At 40.2% G+C, this 15,199-nt stretch overlaps 1 long non-coding RNA gene across 1 annotated transcript in view; it reads right to left on the bottom strand.

Moving 5' to 3' along the window:
* LOC103096644 (uncharacterized) overlaps positions 1-14,838 on the bottom strand; it is a 171,267-nt gene extending 156,429 nt beyond the window's left edge. Inside the window, exon 1 of the long non-coding RNA XR_008915144.1 lies at positions 14,499-14,838. This is a non-coding gene — a long non-coding RNA (uncharacterized LOC103096644). The remainder of the gene's footprint in view (positions 1-14,498) is intronic.
* Between the last annotated feature and the right edge of the window lie 361 nt (positions 14,839-15,199).

Here is a 15,199-nt window from a genome sequence, read left to right as displayed (position 1 = left end):
CAAGCCAAATTCTTCAAAATCTAAATTTCAGAGTTCTTTCCCCTATACTAGAATTGCTCACCACACAAAAAAACAGGCCTTTCAGGTATCTCTTCCCCCATCCTCTGAAGCTTATAAAGGAAATGAACAAAGGATTTACAAAACTATACAAGTTTACTATTTATTAATTGATTGATTTATCATGTGTTAAGTGCTTTGTAGTTACAGAATACCTTTTTTTAACTCTTACCTTCAGTCTTGGAATTAATACAGAGGTAAGGGCTAGGCAATTAGATTTAAGTGACCTGCCTAGGATCACACAACTAAGAAATGTCTGAGACCGCATTTGAACCCAGGGCCTCCCATCTTCTGGCTTGGCTCTATCCATTGAGCAACCTAGCTACCCCAGTTAATCTCCATGCCAGAACTTCACAGTAACCAAAAAATAGAATTAATATCCCCATTTTATAAATGGCAAGTCTAAGACACAGAGAGAGCAGTTTGCCTAAAAGAAGAGATTAATGCCAGAGTTCTTTTTGTTTTTATTTTGTTTTGTTTTCTTTTTTGTCAGCCATTTGGGGGTTTCTTGATGGATACTGGAATGGTTTGTCATTCCCTTCTCCATCTCATTTTACAGATGAGATAGAGGCAAATCGGGTTAAGTGATTTGTTCCAGGTCACACAGTATCTCAGGCTAGATTTGAATTCATGAAGATGAATTCCATCCAATTCTATCCAATGGGCTACCTAGCTGTCCCATTCAGTGACAAAACCATGACTCCAACCTGTCCTTTACACTCCACAATGGCGCTCCAGCTGAGGTAAGTAAGTGGTTGAGGTACTTCTTGAAGGACACCATGTAGGGATGTCCCCAGCCTGTGCTCTTGCTGTCTATCAGTCATCCCCCAATCTTAAGGGATAAATGTTTACCAGACAGGAGCAAAAAGAACAGAGGGTTTAAGAGCTAGAAAGGTCTTTTGTGCTAATCTCCCATATTTTGGTTATTCAGTCATTTCAGTCTTGTCCAACTCTTTGTGATCCCTTTTGGGGCTTTTTTGGCAAAGATACTACAGTGGTTTTCCATTTCTTTTTCTAGTTCATCTTACAGTTGAAGAAAGGAGGCAAAAAAGGTTAAATACCTAGGATCACACAGCTATTAAGTGTCTGAGGTTACATTTGAACCCAGATCTTCTTGACTCCAGGTTCATGGCTCTATCCAATGTGACACCTAGCTGCCTATATTACAGATGAGAAAACTGAGGCCAAGACCATACAGAAAACAGAGTAATTAGTAGAATAGGGATTTGAAACCTGATTCCAAATCCATCATTCTTTCTACTATTTTATAGTATATAGGGCAAAAATTTAAATACTTCCTAAATCTAGATTTAGCAGGCTAGATCAGAGACTTCATCTTATCTCATCCCCTCATTTTTCAAATGGAAGAACTGAGGCCTTGGAATGTGTAGTGACTTGTCCCAGGTCACACTGGTAGTAAGTATTAAAAACAGAATTCAAACCCAGGTCTTTTGACTGCAGAAACAGTGCTCTTTCCTCCAGCCATGCTATTATCTGACTCTTATTGCCAATAACTCATACTTTTTTGGAAGGGGGGTGCAGGTCCTAAACTGCTATACCCAACCTCTTCATAAAACATAAGCTCTATATCTTGTAGAAGGGATGAAAGAGGTACCACCAGATGCACAGCTTCAAGGGATAGCTAAATCCAAAGGAAAATGATAGACTCATTAGTAGGAAATATTCCCAGCAAACAAAGCTGCCCAATAACCAAATGTGCTCTCATAAGAGGTAATGAACTTAGGACAGCTAGGTGGCTCAGTGGATTGAGAGCCAGACCTAGAGACATAAGGTCTTGGGTTCAAATCTAATCTCAGACACACTTCCTTGCTATGTGACCCTAGACATGTCACTTAACCCCCATTGCATACCCCTTATTTTTCTCCTGTCTTGAAACCAATACACAGTATTGATTGTAAGATGGAAGGCAAAGGTTTTTTTTAAAAAAGGAAGTGAGGAGCTTCCTGTAATTGGAGGTGTTCCATCAATGACTGGATAATCTCTATAAGAGATTTGAATCATAGAATTTTCAAGTTTGTAAAAAAACATGGAGTTTATTTAGTTTAATCACTTCATTTTGCAGAGAAGGAAACTGAGGCACAAAGGTGTTAGATGATGTGTTCAGGATCACAGAACTAGTGAATAAAGAGCTAAGATTTGGGCCTATGTCTTTTGACTCAAAACTGGACACTTTTCCCATCTTTCCCCTATTTTTAAGGTCTTGCCTAATGCTATAGTTCTTAAATTCTATGTCAGTCCAACCTCATCAGTTCTCAGGGGAACCAACCAAGCCAATGGCCCAGACTTGCAAACCCAAGATTGAAATGCAGATGGACCTTTCCTTCACCTCTCCTTGACACTGAGAACAACATTACCACGTTGTCATATCCAACTTGACAGTTCAGGCCACCACTCTCATAACAATGGTGACCCCAGCCTCTCTGGAGGACTCTCTCAATCCTTATAGAGCTAAGAGCATCGCATCCAGTGACTTGTTTACTGAAAGACTCCCAGGCTTAATGCATTTAAAATAGGCATCTGTTGGGGGAGATCCAATACCTCTGAAATCAATCATATAGATGTCAATTAATGATACAGGTATTTGGCACCATTTGACACAAAGCCAAAACTCTATGACCTTGTGTTTCTTTCCCTTAAGAGAACAGTCTGCCAGCCATCCTGAGTCCCTCTAAAGGGCAGCATGATGGCTTAATAGTTGAGGATAATAACTCAGATTTACATAACATTTTAAGATTTACAAAGTTCTTTTCCCCAACTCAGCCTCAACCATGACCCTGGCAGAGAGGTAGGACAAGAATGATTGTCTCCATTGAACAGGGGATGAATCTAAGGTTCAGAGAAATCAAATAACTTGCTTATGGTCACACAGCCTAAGTATCCAAACCAGTCTTTAAGCCCAATTCTCCTAACTCTAAGTCTGGTGCCTTTTCCACTCTACCAAACTGTATTCTAGGGTTACAAATGCTAATAACTTGTATGACCTCAAACAAGTCACTTCGGTCCTCTGGGTCCTGGCTACTTCATCTGTCAAATAAATCTCTGAAATATATAGTTCTTACGGTATCTCAATCAATCAGGCAATAATATTAAGCACCTCCCATAGGCAAAGTCAAAAATGTAATAGCCTCTGCCTTCAAAAAGCAATACATTCTATAGGAGAAGATTTAATATGTACCTTTAAGTGTTAACAAAAGATACAGAAAGACTTATATGAACTGATGGAGAATGAAATGAGCAGAACCAAGAGAACAACTTATACAATAACAACAGCACCATAAAGATAAATAATGTTGAAAACTGTAAGAACTACGATCAATGGACTAACCTCTCAAGTTTCCAGAGGACCTAGGTCATCTGTGACAGAGGTGATGGATTTAGGGTACGGTTTTCTTCCCTTCCCCAGAGATTGAGGTGGTACAAGTGGAAGGATTAAGTCCTACTTGTTGGGGATTTAGTTTGTGTAATTGCAATTAGTTCTTTAGAAATAAATATTACTTTGTAAAAAGTTAACCCATTTTTAGGTGTTCAATGAAACTAGGTAGAGTCCTAATCCCTACACTTAGGGCAACATCATGGTCCGAAGACAGGACCATTAGCAGAGAGACTAGACATTCCAAATTTCCTTAAGGGTATCAGGGGAGGAGAGGTAAAATGTGACATTCCTGGCCTTCAGGCAATGGGAGCCAATAATATCAGGGTTATATGTTTTTGGGTGGTTTTATGACACAATCCCAGAAACATACATTCTACTGATGTAGGACACAGGGGATGGGGGGAACAGGGTAGGGGAGAAAGATGGGAAATAGAGGTCCACCTTTTACACCAAGCCTTTCCTAAAACCTAAGCTGCCAATCTTTTCCCCAAGATTACCTCTTTTGCATATATTTGTGTATGTATCTGCTGTCTAACCCACTGGACTGTATGCTTCTTGATGATAAAGGACTCTTTCATGTTTGTCCTTGTATACCTCACACCTGACCAGTGCCTGGCACATAGTATTTGCTTAATAAACACTTGCTAATTGATTGGTGGATTGATTGATAAGAAGTGATAGGAGCAAAGAAGTCCTGACAAACTTATTTAAGAAATTTGAAAAAAAGAGAGAACTCTTCTATGTTGGAGGAAATTTAGGAAAGTTTCCCTAAAGCAAATGGTTAAAGATCTGCCTTTAATAATTCAAGGGCTCACTGACTTACATATGTGATAGAAAGAGGCAGTGTCAGCCAGCACTGCCTTAGGAATAGATTATGTTGCTGGGAGGAGGTAGGAAAGAACGGGGTCATATTTCTTTTCTTAATTTGTAAAAAGTTTGCTTCTTTGTATTCCTTTGTGTGTTTTTCTGCTTTTTGTTACTATGGATCCTATGCATATTCTGTCCTGCCCTATAAATCCCTATCAATTTTTAATACGTTTTTGTTTTCCAGATTATATGTTTGTAGCATTTTCATTTTTATTGTTTTTTACATTTTTTTTCAGTTACATGTAGAAACAATTTTTAACAATTTTTGACCTTTTAAAATTCAGATTTTCTCCCCCCTCCCCTTCTCCACTCAAGCAGTTGGTACAATTTTCGATAATTGTTTTCTGTCATTTTTAAACCATGTCTCTTCTCTCCCTTTCCCCCCTTTTCCCCAAGACAGCAGGTAATATAATATAGGTTGTACATGTATTATTATATAATACATATTTACATATTCATCATCTTCTGAAGGAAGACACATTGTTTACCCTAGGGAAAAATTAATGAAGGAAATAAAGTGAAGAATGGTATGTTTCAATCTGCATTTAGACTTCATCAGTTCCTTCTACAGCAATGAATAGTCTTTTTTCTTAACTCCCTTGGAGTTGCCCTGGATCCTCGAATCACTGATAATATTTAAATCATTCACAGTTGATCATCATACATTATTGCTATTACTGTGTACAACATTCTCCTGGTTCTGCTCACTTCACTTTGCATCACTTCATAGAAATCTTTCCAGGTTTTTCTGTGTTCAGCTTGCTTGTCATTTCCTTTGGTGCAATAGTATTCCATTACAATTATATATACATATAACTTGTGATAAATTGATAGATATCTGACTCAGAGATTCTTAACCCTTTTCATTCCATGGAATTTTTGGCAATCTGGCAAAACCTACAGGCTCCTCTAAATAATATTTTAAACGTATAAAACTAAACACATAGGATCATTAAGGAAATAATTTTGTTAACCATAACTATATATATATATATATATATGATATATATGTGTGTGTGTACATATATATATATACACAATTGTGAAAATATATTTAAACAAATTCATAGATTCCAGGTTAAGAACCCTCACTGTACATATAGAACTAAAAGGGAGATAAGAGAGGAATGGGGATGACTTCTTGTAGGAAGTAGGGCTTTGATGAAGCTCAACAAGCATTTGGGATCAAAAAAAAAAGGAGGCTAAAACAGTATTTGCTCACAATTTACTTGAAGAGACAACAAGGAAGAAAGGGAGACATTTCAACAGATGTAGGTAAGGCAATGAGGAAATCTGTTCCAAACATAGGGAACAAGGATAGGAAAATGAGCTACATCAAATGGTCTAGTTCGACTGAAGTAAGGAGCATGTAAAGGGGGAAGCATGGAATAAGTTTAGATGAATATCCTGAGCCAGCAATTAGGGATTTCAATTTCAGGAAGGTCCCAGTGCTTAAAGAACATGTTTCCTATGGGAGAAGTCAGCTCATGATGCAGTGCTTGATAAAATGGATTCCAGTCTAGTTGTTAACTACATAGTCTTTGCCTCAGGAAATAAACTCTGTTTGATTGGAGGTTGGAAGCAGGGAGAAAAGAGTGATAAGAAAAGGCTTCTCTTGATGAAATCACCTTGTAAGGGTTGGGGTGATATTCTGAACCCCAGGTTGTCATTGTCCAAACCTCATTCTCCAGTCTCCCACCTCCCACTCACTTGATCCCATTCCCTCCCACCAATATACTGGGGAATGACTGCTCTACAGATAACCATGCTTTCATCATAAACCTTTTCCTTTCTTATGCCAACTAACTTCTTGCCCTCATTTTGAGACCTTGCTTCCTCCTATGACAAGTGATTCCTAGCCACCCTTACTAGTACTGATTGCACTTCCACTCATAGCTCACTGGTCAAGGTAAAGGCGTTGGAATGTTCCTCGATCTCCAATGCTACTTCCAGGTTCTCCCTCTATCACCATTATTCATAGCTTCTTCTCCTTTGAGGTTTGTTCAATATAAATATGCTACTCTATCAAAATTCTGGTATCTATTATTTCCAGGACACTCCTTTCCTCAACAAATTCCATGCTTATTTCACAGTCTTTCCTTCCTCCCTAACTCCTGCCCAAATACTAGGCAACTTCAACATACATATTGATATTCCCTCAAATATTCTAACTTCTCAGTTCCTCAACGTGTTCATTTCTCATGGAAGGGGAACCTCACCTCAGCTTCACACTTAAATGGTCAAACCCTTAATCTTGCCATCTCCCACAAAGGTTCTGCTTTCATATTTATGAACTCAGAAATTCCACTATTTGATCATAATCTTTTATTATTTTACTGTCTTGCAACCCCTAATCCCAGTCTTTGCTTTCTCTTTATTCTCCATTCCCTCTAACCCTCCATTCTTTCCTAGGCCATCATGCCTACATTAGCTACACTCTCCCCCTTCAATATCTTGACTTCTTGATGAACCAGTTTAATTTTCTTGAGTTCTCTCCTCTTGAGTACCTTTCCCCTTTATTCTATAAGGTAAAAAATCTCAAAACTGTGATTAAATCCCCTACATAATCTCAAGTGGAATCTCAGTACAGCAAGACACCCTCCCTAGGTGCTGAAATGGATAGTGCAAGGTTAAGTCAGGAAGACTCATCTCTCTGAAAATCTATCCTCAGACACTTACTAGCTATGACCCTGGGGAAGTCACTTAAAACTCTTCGCCTCAGTTTCTTCACCCATAAAATGATCTGGAGAAGGAAATAGCAAACGATTCCAGTATCTTTGCCAAGGAAACCTCAAATGGGGTCATGAAGAGTCAACTACAACTGAAAACGATTCAACAGCAACAAATAAGTCAATATACTACTGAACACAGTGGCCATTCTTGACATTTTCATCTCTCAGATTTTCAGTGGGACTATATTCCCAGACCTATGCCTCATATTCACTAAAAAAAATGAGGCCATTCCCTGAGAAATCCCTTTATTCCTCTCTTTATGTCATTCAGGTGGCTTCCTTCACTAGCTCCTCTTTCACCAGTGTTTCACAGGAAGACTTGGTCCTTTTTGACAAGATAAAACCCTTCTATATTCACAAGTGATCCCATTCTATTCCATCTTTTTCAGCAGATTGCAGCTCTCTCACTGACCTTTAATCTCTCCCTTTCTGTTGTCTCCCCTTCTGCCTACAAAGGGAAAAAAAGAATTTATTACATGGCTATTATATACTAGACACTGTGCTAAGAGTTTTACAAATATCTTATTTGCTCTTTACAACAACCCTGAGAGAGAAATGCTGTTATTAGTGTCATTTTTACATTTGAGGAAACTAAGGCAGAAAAGAATTAGTGGCTTGTCCTGGGTCACACAACTAACAAGTGACCATATTTAAATTCAGGTTCCTGACTTCAGGCCCATATCTCTGTTACCTATGCCACATAGCCGCCTCTAACATGCCCTTGTCTTTACTGTCTTCTAAAATTCTCATTTCACCCATCCATTCCCACTAGCTATTGTCATATAGCTCTTCTCCCTCCCCTGGATGATGGCCTAAAAAAAGTCATCTACAACTGGAGCCTCAGTTTTCTTTCCTCTTACTCTCTTCTCAGCTACCCACAGTCCAATTTCAGACCTCAACATTTAACTTATCGGCTCTTTCCAAAGTTATCAATGATCTTTTAATTGCCCAATCTAAAGGCCTTTTCTCAACTTCATCCTTCTTGTAACTTTAGACTGTTGTTTATCCTCTTCTCCTTGATACTGTCTTCCAGGTTTCTGGGTCATACCTGTCTTCTGGTTTTCCTCCTACTGTCTGATGATTCCACTTCAATATCCTTTGCTGCATCTTCTTCTAGGCCAGATACATACTCTCCATGGTTCTTCTACAAGGTTTTGTCTTGAGCTCTCTTCTCTTCTCCCCTATACTATTTCTCTTAGCAATCTCATCACTCCCATAGATTTGATAATGATTCCTATGCAGTTGTTTCTCAAATCTATTTATCCAAACCTAATTTCTCTCTTGACATTCAGTCTCATATCTCCAACTACTTATTGGATACCTTTCAAGGTATCCAATAAGATGTCCCACAGACATCTTAAATTCAATGTATCCAAATTTAGCTTCATCATTTGTTTTTCCCAAAACCCTTCCTTCTTCTGAACTTTCTTGTTATTGTTGAGCTGACAACTATCTTCTTTGTCATCCCAGCTCTCAACCTAGGTATCATCTTTAGCATTTCACTCTCACTTACCATTCCCCCACTCCCATATCAATTCTGCTGCAAAGTCCTGTTGATTCTACTTTCATAACATCTTTCCCTCCATGCTTCTTTCTCTTCTCTGACACTGCCACCACTCTAGTAGAGGACTTCATCACCTCACTGCCAGTCTATTACTATAGCTTGGAGTCTCTTATCTCCTACTCAAATGTCTCCCTATTCCAAGTTGCCCTCCACTCAACTACCAAAGTGGTCTTCCTAAACCACAGCTCTGACCAGGTACCTTACCCATCTCCCATTTATAAAAAAAAAAAATCCATGTTTTCCAATTAGCTCAAGGATCAAATATAAAATGTACTTGATTTTAAAGCCCTTTATCACCTAATTCCTTTCTACCTTCCCATTCTTCTTGTACCTTACTACCTTCCACATACTCTGATTTACTGACACCATTTCCCTTATTATTCCTCAAATGAAACATTCCATCTCTCAATTTGGTGAATTTTAAATGATTATCTGATATGGCCTCTCCTTCCTCCCCTGCGCCCATTAATGCTGATGTCTTCCTTCTGAGATTACACCAATTTATCCTAAATAAATATTGTTTATATATATATAATTGTTTCATGTTGTCTCCCCCATTAGACTGTGCATTCCTTGAGATGAAGAACTATTTTTTTTATTTTTCTTTGTATCCCCATTATTTAGCAAAGTGCCTAGAATTTAGTAGGTCTCTAATTCCTGCTTGTTGACTTTGCTTCATTTGACTTCGAGACATCTCAGCTTAGGTAATTAGACTTAGTAAGGCTGGTCCAATGGATACAACACAGCTTTCTCTTTGAGATGCAAAGTCTAGAATGCTTTAAAGAGTGTAGAGAGGCATTGGGAACTTCTGGAACCCCAACCCTGCCTTAGACCAACTCAATAATGCCAAAGACTAGCCACAGATAAGTTCCAAAGGAAACCACAACACACCAAGAAGCTATAAGAAGTGGAATCAGGTCTCAAACACACACACACTTACACACATATACAAGCATGCACATGCATGTGAGCACCCATCCTCTGACTCCAAAACTAGAATTCTTTCTTCTGTACCATGAGTACCAAGCCCTTGGTACCACTAGCAAATTAAAGATCTCTGGGGCTCTCTTAACAGCTAGATTTAGAAAGCTATTGCTCCCAATTTGTCATGTTTTTTCTAATTTAGAAGAGTCATAAGACCTATATCTATGACGTTATAATATCTAATGTAGACATAGCGCTTCATAGAGTTCAAGAGTCATTATATCATAGACAGAGAGGTCTTAGAAAAGACACAACAAATTAAGAGTAAAGGGCTTCTTGATCATGGATATTGTTGTTCACTCATTTTCAATGGTGTCCAACACTCTATCCACTGTACCACCTAGCTGCTGCCATATCTCATAAACCTGTGAAATAATTTTGCTATGCTGGGTAGCCTTTCCCAGAGTCATTTACATTCAAAACCTGCCCTTTCACAGGGAAAGGAAAGCCTATACACACCCGGTATGGAGAAAAGCCTCCACTGAAATCCTCCAGTGCCCTCTCAGTGGTGCGGAGCTGCCCATTTCACAGTACCTACTGATCTGGAAAGGCTCCAAGTACAGACCAAGTAATGGTCAATGTGTTTTCAATTCAAGGATAAGTCCAGCTAAATTCAGAGAGGCAGAAGAAAAGAGAGTTTTAGCCACAGTAACTCATGGGGAGCTTGGGAATCTGCATTAGATTTCTACAGTGTCAATTAATACAAATAATTAATAACAATGTTAATAATAGCTAACATTTATATAGCACCTGCTGTGTGCCAGGCACTGTATTAAGGACTTTAAAACATTACCTTATTTGATTCTCACAAAAACTCTGGGAGGTAGAAGCTATTATTATCCTCATTTTACAGTTGAGAAAATTGAGGCAAACAGAGATCAGGTTTGAACTTTGGGTCTTTGTGACTCCAGGTACCACCTGCTGCCTAGTAACTAATATGACCCTTCCATACCTAGGTTGAGAGTTTCGTGCATCTCCATGATCCAAAAGGTTGATTTCTTGGTGGCCAACTCTCTGGTAATGAGTCTCCCCACACTCAGGACAAGACCTCAGTCCACAGATATGAAGTCTGTCCCAGGCCTAGATTAAAAATTCTTTCAGCATGTTGGAATTGCCAGAGTTTGAACTGCATGGAGACTACCTTTGAAAATCCAGGGGCCGCAAGGAAACAACAGAAGTGAGGACTGAGAGCAGTCAAGGTAGAAAATCGGAGCCGCTATGTGACACAGTGGATAGAGCAATAGGCCTGGGATCAGGAAGATCTGAGTTAAAACCTGGTTGCCAATACTTACAAGTTGTGTGACCCTGGGCAAATTCCTTACCCTCTGTTGTCCTGTTTCCCAAATTATAAAGCAGAGATAATAACAACACCTACCTCAGGTTAGTTATAAGGATCAAAGGAGATCATCTTAAAGCACAGTGATATTCTCTTCCCCTTCCCTAGAAAATATGAGCTATTTATTATTATTCAGACTAACTTCTTTCCATAATGCCCAAGAGGTCCCCTACCACCCTGGCTGGCCCTGGCCCTGGGAGGAGAAGTCACAGGCAAATGGCGGCAAATCATGGCAGGGAAATCAAGCCTGGAGAGATCTCCCGAGTCTCCTTTCACAATCCTGATCGCCACATAATCCGCTGGATTTAGAGTCAGAGGGCACGGATTCAGTTGTGAGCTCTGCCACTTACTCTCCGAGTGACCTTGGGCAAATGATTTTCCTTCTCTGGTCCTCAGCTTCATCCTCTGTGAAATGAAGGGGTCAGACAGGCTGATCTCCCGGGCCCTTCCAGCTGCAAATCCTAGACTCCTCCGCCTCTCTTTCCCATTCCTTTCCTCCCTTCTTTCCCCTGACTCCTCTCCCTTCACCCACATGAAGTGACTCCTGTGAAAAGGACCAGACTGAGGATGAGGCCTCATTCTGGAGTCAAGCAGCCCCCGCTGCTTGGCCAACCATGACTGCACGGCTCGTTTTTCACTCTGACACCCCTGGAAGCCTCCAGGGGCGCCTTGACGACAATGGGTGGGCTGATCTGAATACTGAGCACACGACTGCGGCATTCTGGGTCCTAGCCACCCCCGCCATGAGGAGGGTCGAGGAGGAGGAGGAGGTAAAAGGGAAGAAATAGACTCACATGCCCACACTAGCACACAAGCCCTCCTTCTCCTCCTCCTTCCAGGCTGATGTTATTGCCAGTTCCTGATATCCTCCTTATCCACAGTATAATAAAAATGCCTTCCATTCCTGGAGGGCTTTATGGTCTACAAAATCATTTCCTCACAACAGCCCTCCGAGGGAGGTGGCGCAGTATCTTTAGGTCTATTTCCCAGAAGAGGATAGATACTGAAATGACTTTACCAAGGTGACAGCAACTGAGTATAACACTCCTTTAGGGTTACATGAGAGAAGGCTCCCTCCTTCCCCTTTCCTACTTCAGAGCAGGAAAAAATAGCTTCTGGTTGGTTCTTATCAGTCATAAGGATGTTTTTAATTAGCTGCTGAGCCATAACTCATGGATCTTCTAAAGGAGTAATCTCCATTGCTCAGGCCTCTTCTTCCAGTCAGTCTTGAAGTAGGTAAGGACCAATCTCTGAGCTTCGGCCAGTGAGATCATAGCCTCCTAGGCGAGCCACTAGCTGGCTGGCACTGCCTCCTGGTAGCAGATTCTTTCCTTCAGTAGCGATCACAGTTGTGAGTTGTGAGATCCCAGAAGGCTGCTGGCATCTTCCCCCTCCTAAGCATCAGACATTGCTTACTGGAGAAGTGGCAGAAATAGCCACCAAGGCAGGCCCAAAGGGAAAGAGTGACAGAAAGAGAAACAGAAGCAGAGCCCTGGGAGGGAAGGGGGGGCACAAAGAAGAGGAGGGAGTAGAGGTAGGGAGAAGGAGGAGAGAGGGAAGGAGAAAAGAGAGAGAGGGAAGGTAGAGAGGGGAGAAAGAGAGAGGAAGGAGAAAAGGGAGGAGGAAGGGGGAATACCTGGGAGTCTAAGAATTTAGCAGTTCTACATCCAAGGAGGCAGAGATTTGGAGAGGGCAACGAGATGAGCTTGTTTCATCCTTTCCGGCCTTACCAAAAGGGTGCTTCATTGATGCTGAGCTGCAGTTTGCCTATGTGAGCGCCTATGGATATTTCCTACTATCTCCATTGGTTTCCCAGAAGTTTCTCTGAGGATCAATTTGAGCAAACCTAATGGTAGCTGGAGACAAGTTTGGGACAGCTTATTTTCTTTGGGATAGGAGCCTGCTTATAGCCTTCCTGCATATTCCAGTTCTCAGATCTCAGAGGAGGGAAAGCAGAAAGCCATTATTGGCTAGGCTTGTTTCTAGAGCAAGCCAATGAATCAACTATGGAACCCTAAGGATATCTAGAAACACACAGGACTGCACAAACTAAATAAGCAAATCAGTGGAGACAGAGGAGTGAAGAGCTTGGTTTGGGAATCTGGAGGTCTGGACTCTATCACCTGCTCTTTCACTAACTTGTGTGACTTTGAAAAATCTCTCTGTTCCCAGTTTTTTCACCTATAAATTAAAGAGGAGCAGATAGATGAACTCTATGGTCCCTTCAAACTCTAACATTTGTGTCCTGTGTTCAAGATTCCTTTTGGATCTGAGAGTCTATGTTCTCTGTGCTCTGTTCTAAGGCACCTTTCAATTGTGATCATCCATATTCCAAGACTCCTTCCTTCTCTCATTATTTGTCTTGAGGTCCCTTTCCTCTCTGATATTCTTCTATCTCATACAGCTAACAGTCAAGATTCATTTTGAGAGTTGATGGAAGTATAACAAAAGTAAGGGGAAATCCATCTCTCAAGAAATTCCCCAACTTTTTCTGGAATTATTCCTGTCTTTTCATCCTTGTTTTATGCAAATAGTCTTAAGTTAAAATCTCAGAGTAGTACAAAGAGCCTTGACCTGCAAGTCAGGAGACTTTGGCCCAACTCCACTGTGTGACCTTGAGAAAGTCACTTATTAAATCATAAACTTAAAGCTGAAAGGGACCTTAGAATGTTGTCTATCCTTCTGATTTTACAAATGAGGAAACTGAGACCCAAAAATGAAAAATAAATTGTCAGCTATAATCCAAGCTCAGATCATCTCATGACACATCTAGGACTCTTTTTACCCTATCACCCTACTTTTGTCTCCTTGGACCTCAGTTTCCCTTTCCATAAAATGAAATGTTTGGAATCTTGTTGCCTTTCCAAGGCCCCTTCCAACTCTGACAGTCTATGTTCTGTATTGTAAGGTCCCTGCCAATTCTAGTATTTTCTACTTTAGGGTTTCTTTTATCTCCAATACCCTCTATTATATGATTCCATGATTCATTTAGGAACTCCACTGACCCATGCAGATGACTGCCCCAGTGAACATGACTGCACATTTGTCATCTGCCAGCAGAGGGCACATGAGTCCATGCACTAAGAACCTGAGTAGGATTGATAAAGAACCAATTAATCTGCAGAGAGCCCCAAGTGAGTTTCTTTCTGTCCTTTCCTGGTTTTATTGCAGTGTTTACTAGCAAGGAAGAGGAAGGAACAAGGCTATAAGAAGAGGTGATTTATAAACTAAGTGATGATTTATTTCCTTACTACTTTCCAGCATCAGAAAGAAGCATCCCAAAATCATCATGATCTCACATGGAATATTAGAGTGTTGGTTTGGAACCCAAAGGATCCAGGTTCAAATCCTACCGCTCTTTCTTTCTCCCTATGTCATTTGGGCTAAGTTATTTAATTTCCATGGGTGTCAGTTTCCTCATCTGCAAAATGAGGGTTTGCCTCTGTCTCTAAACCCTAGAGTACTTTATAGAAACATTGCTTTAATAACAACCCCAGGCAATAGGAGATGAACATTTCAGCATTCCCATTTAACAGATAAGAAAAGCTCTGGATTTGAACTCACCGTATTTGGACTCCAGTTCCAGTCCTGTCATTTACTACTGTGTGGCTTTAGGCAGACCCTTCAACCTCTCTGGGCCTCGGTTCACTTCTCTGTAAAATGATAGAATTGAATTAGATAATCTCAACTTTTCTTCCAGGTCTAAGTCTATGGGGCTGTGATTCTAGCCCAGCTTTTAATGCACTTTAATATAGAAAGTTTGTTTTTGTGGGTTTTTTTTTCTAAATCTCATATGAGGACAGAGCCAGGGCTAGAATCCAGATCATCTAATTCTAAGACCTATTCTCTTGCAGGTCAACAATTCAATCCAACAAATATTTATCAAAGGCCTACCTTATACAAGTCTCTTAACCTCTCTGGGCCACATTCTCTTCAACTATAAAATGCAAACAGGGTTGGACTAGATGACCTCAAAGGTCCTTTTCCAGCCAAAGATGTGCTGGGAAATGCTTAGCAACTGACTCTCCAGAAAGAAAAAAAAAAGTATGCCTGACATTTTAAAATTTAATCTGCATTATTAAAATTTCTCCCCATCGCTTTCTTAAGTCTAGACAATCAGTAAAACAATAAATCAAGCCTTGATTTGTAGTATTTGTCCATTTCTGAAACATAAATGCTCACATTGAAATTTTAACAATCAGCTTTCGGGTCCCAGATGACCCACTTTGTTTCCAATGCTAAATCTAAGATTCTATAATCCTACC

This window comes from Monodelphis domestica, chromosome 1, assembly GCF_027887165.1.
Source record: "Monodelphis domestica isolate mMonDom1 chromosome 1, mMonDom1.pri, whole genome shotgun sequence".
Lineage (NCBI taxonomy): Eukaryota > Metazoa > Chordata > Mammalia > Didelphimorphia > Didelphidae > Monodelphis > Monodelphis domestica.
This window is presented reverse-complemented; position numbering and strand designations above follow the sequence as displayed.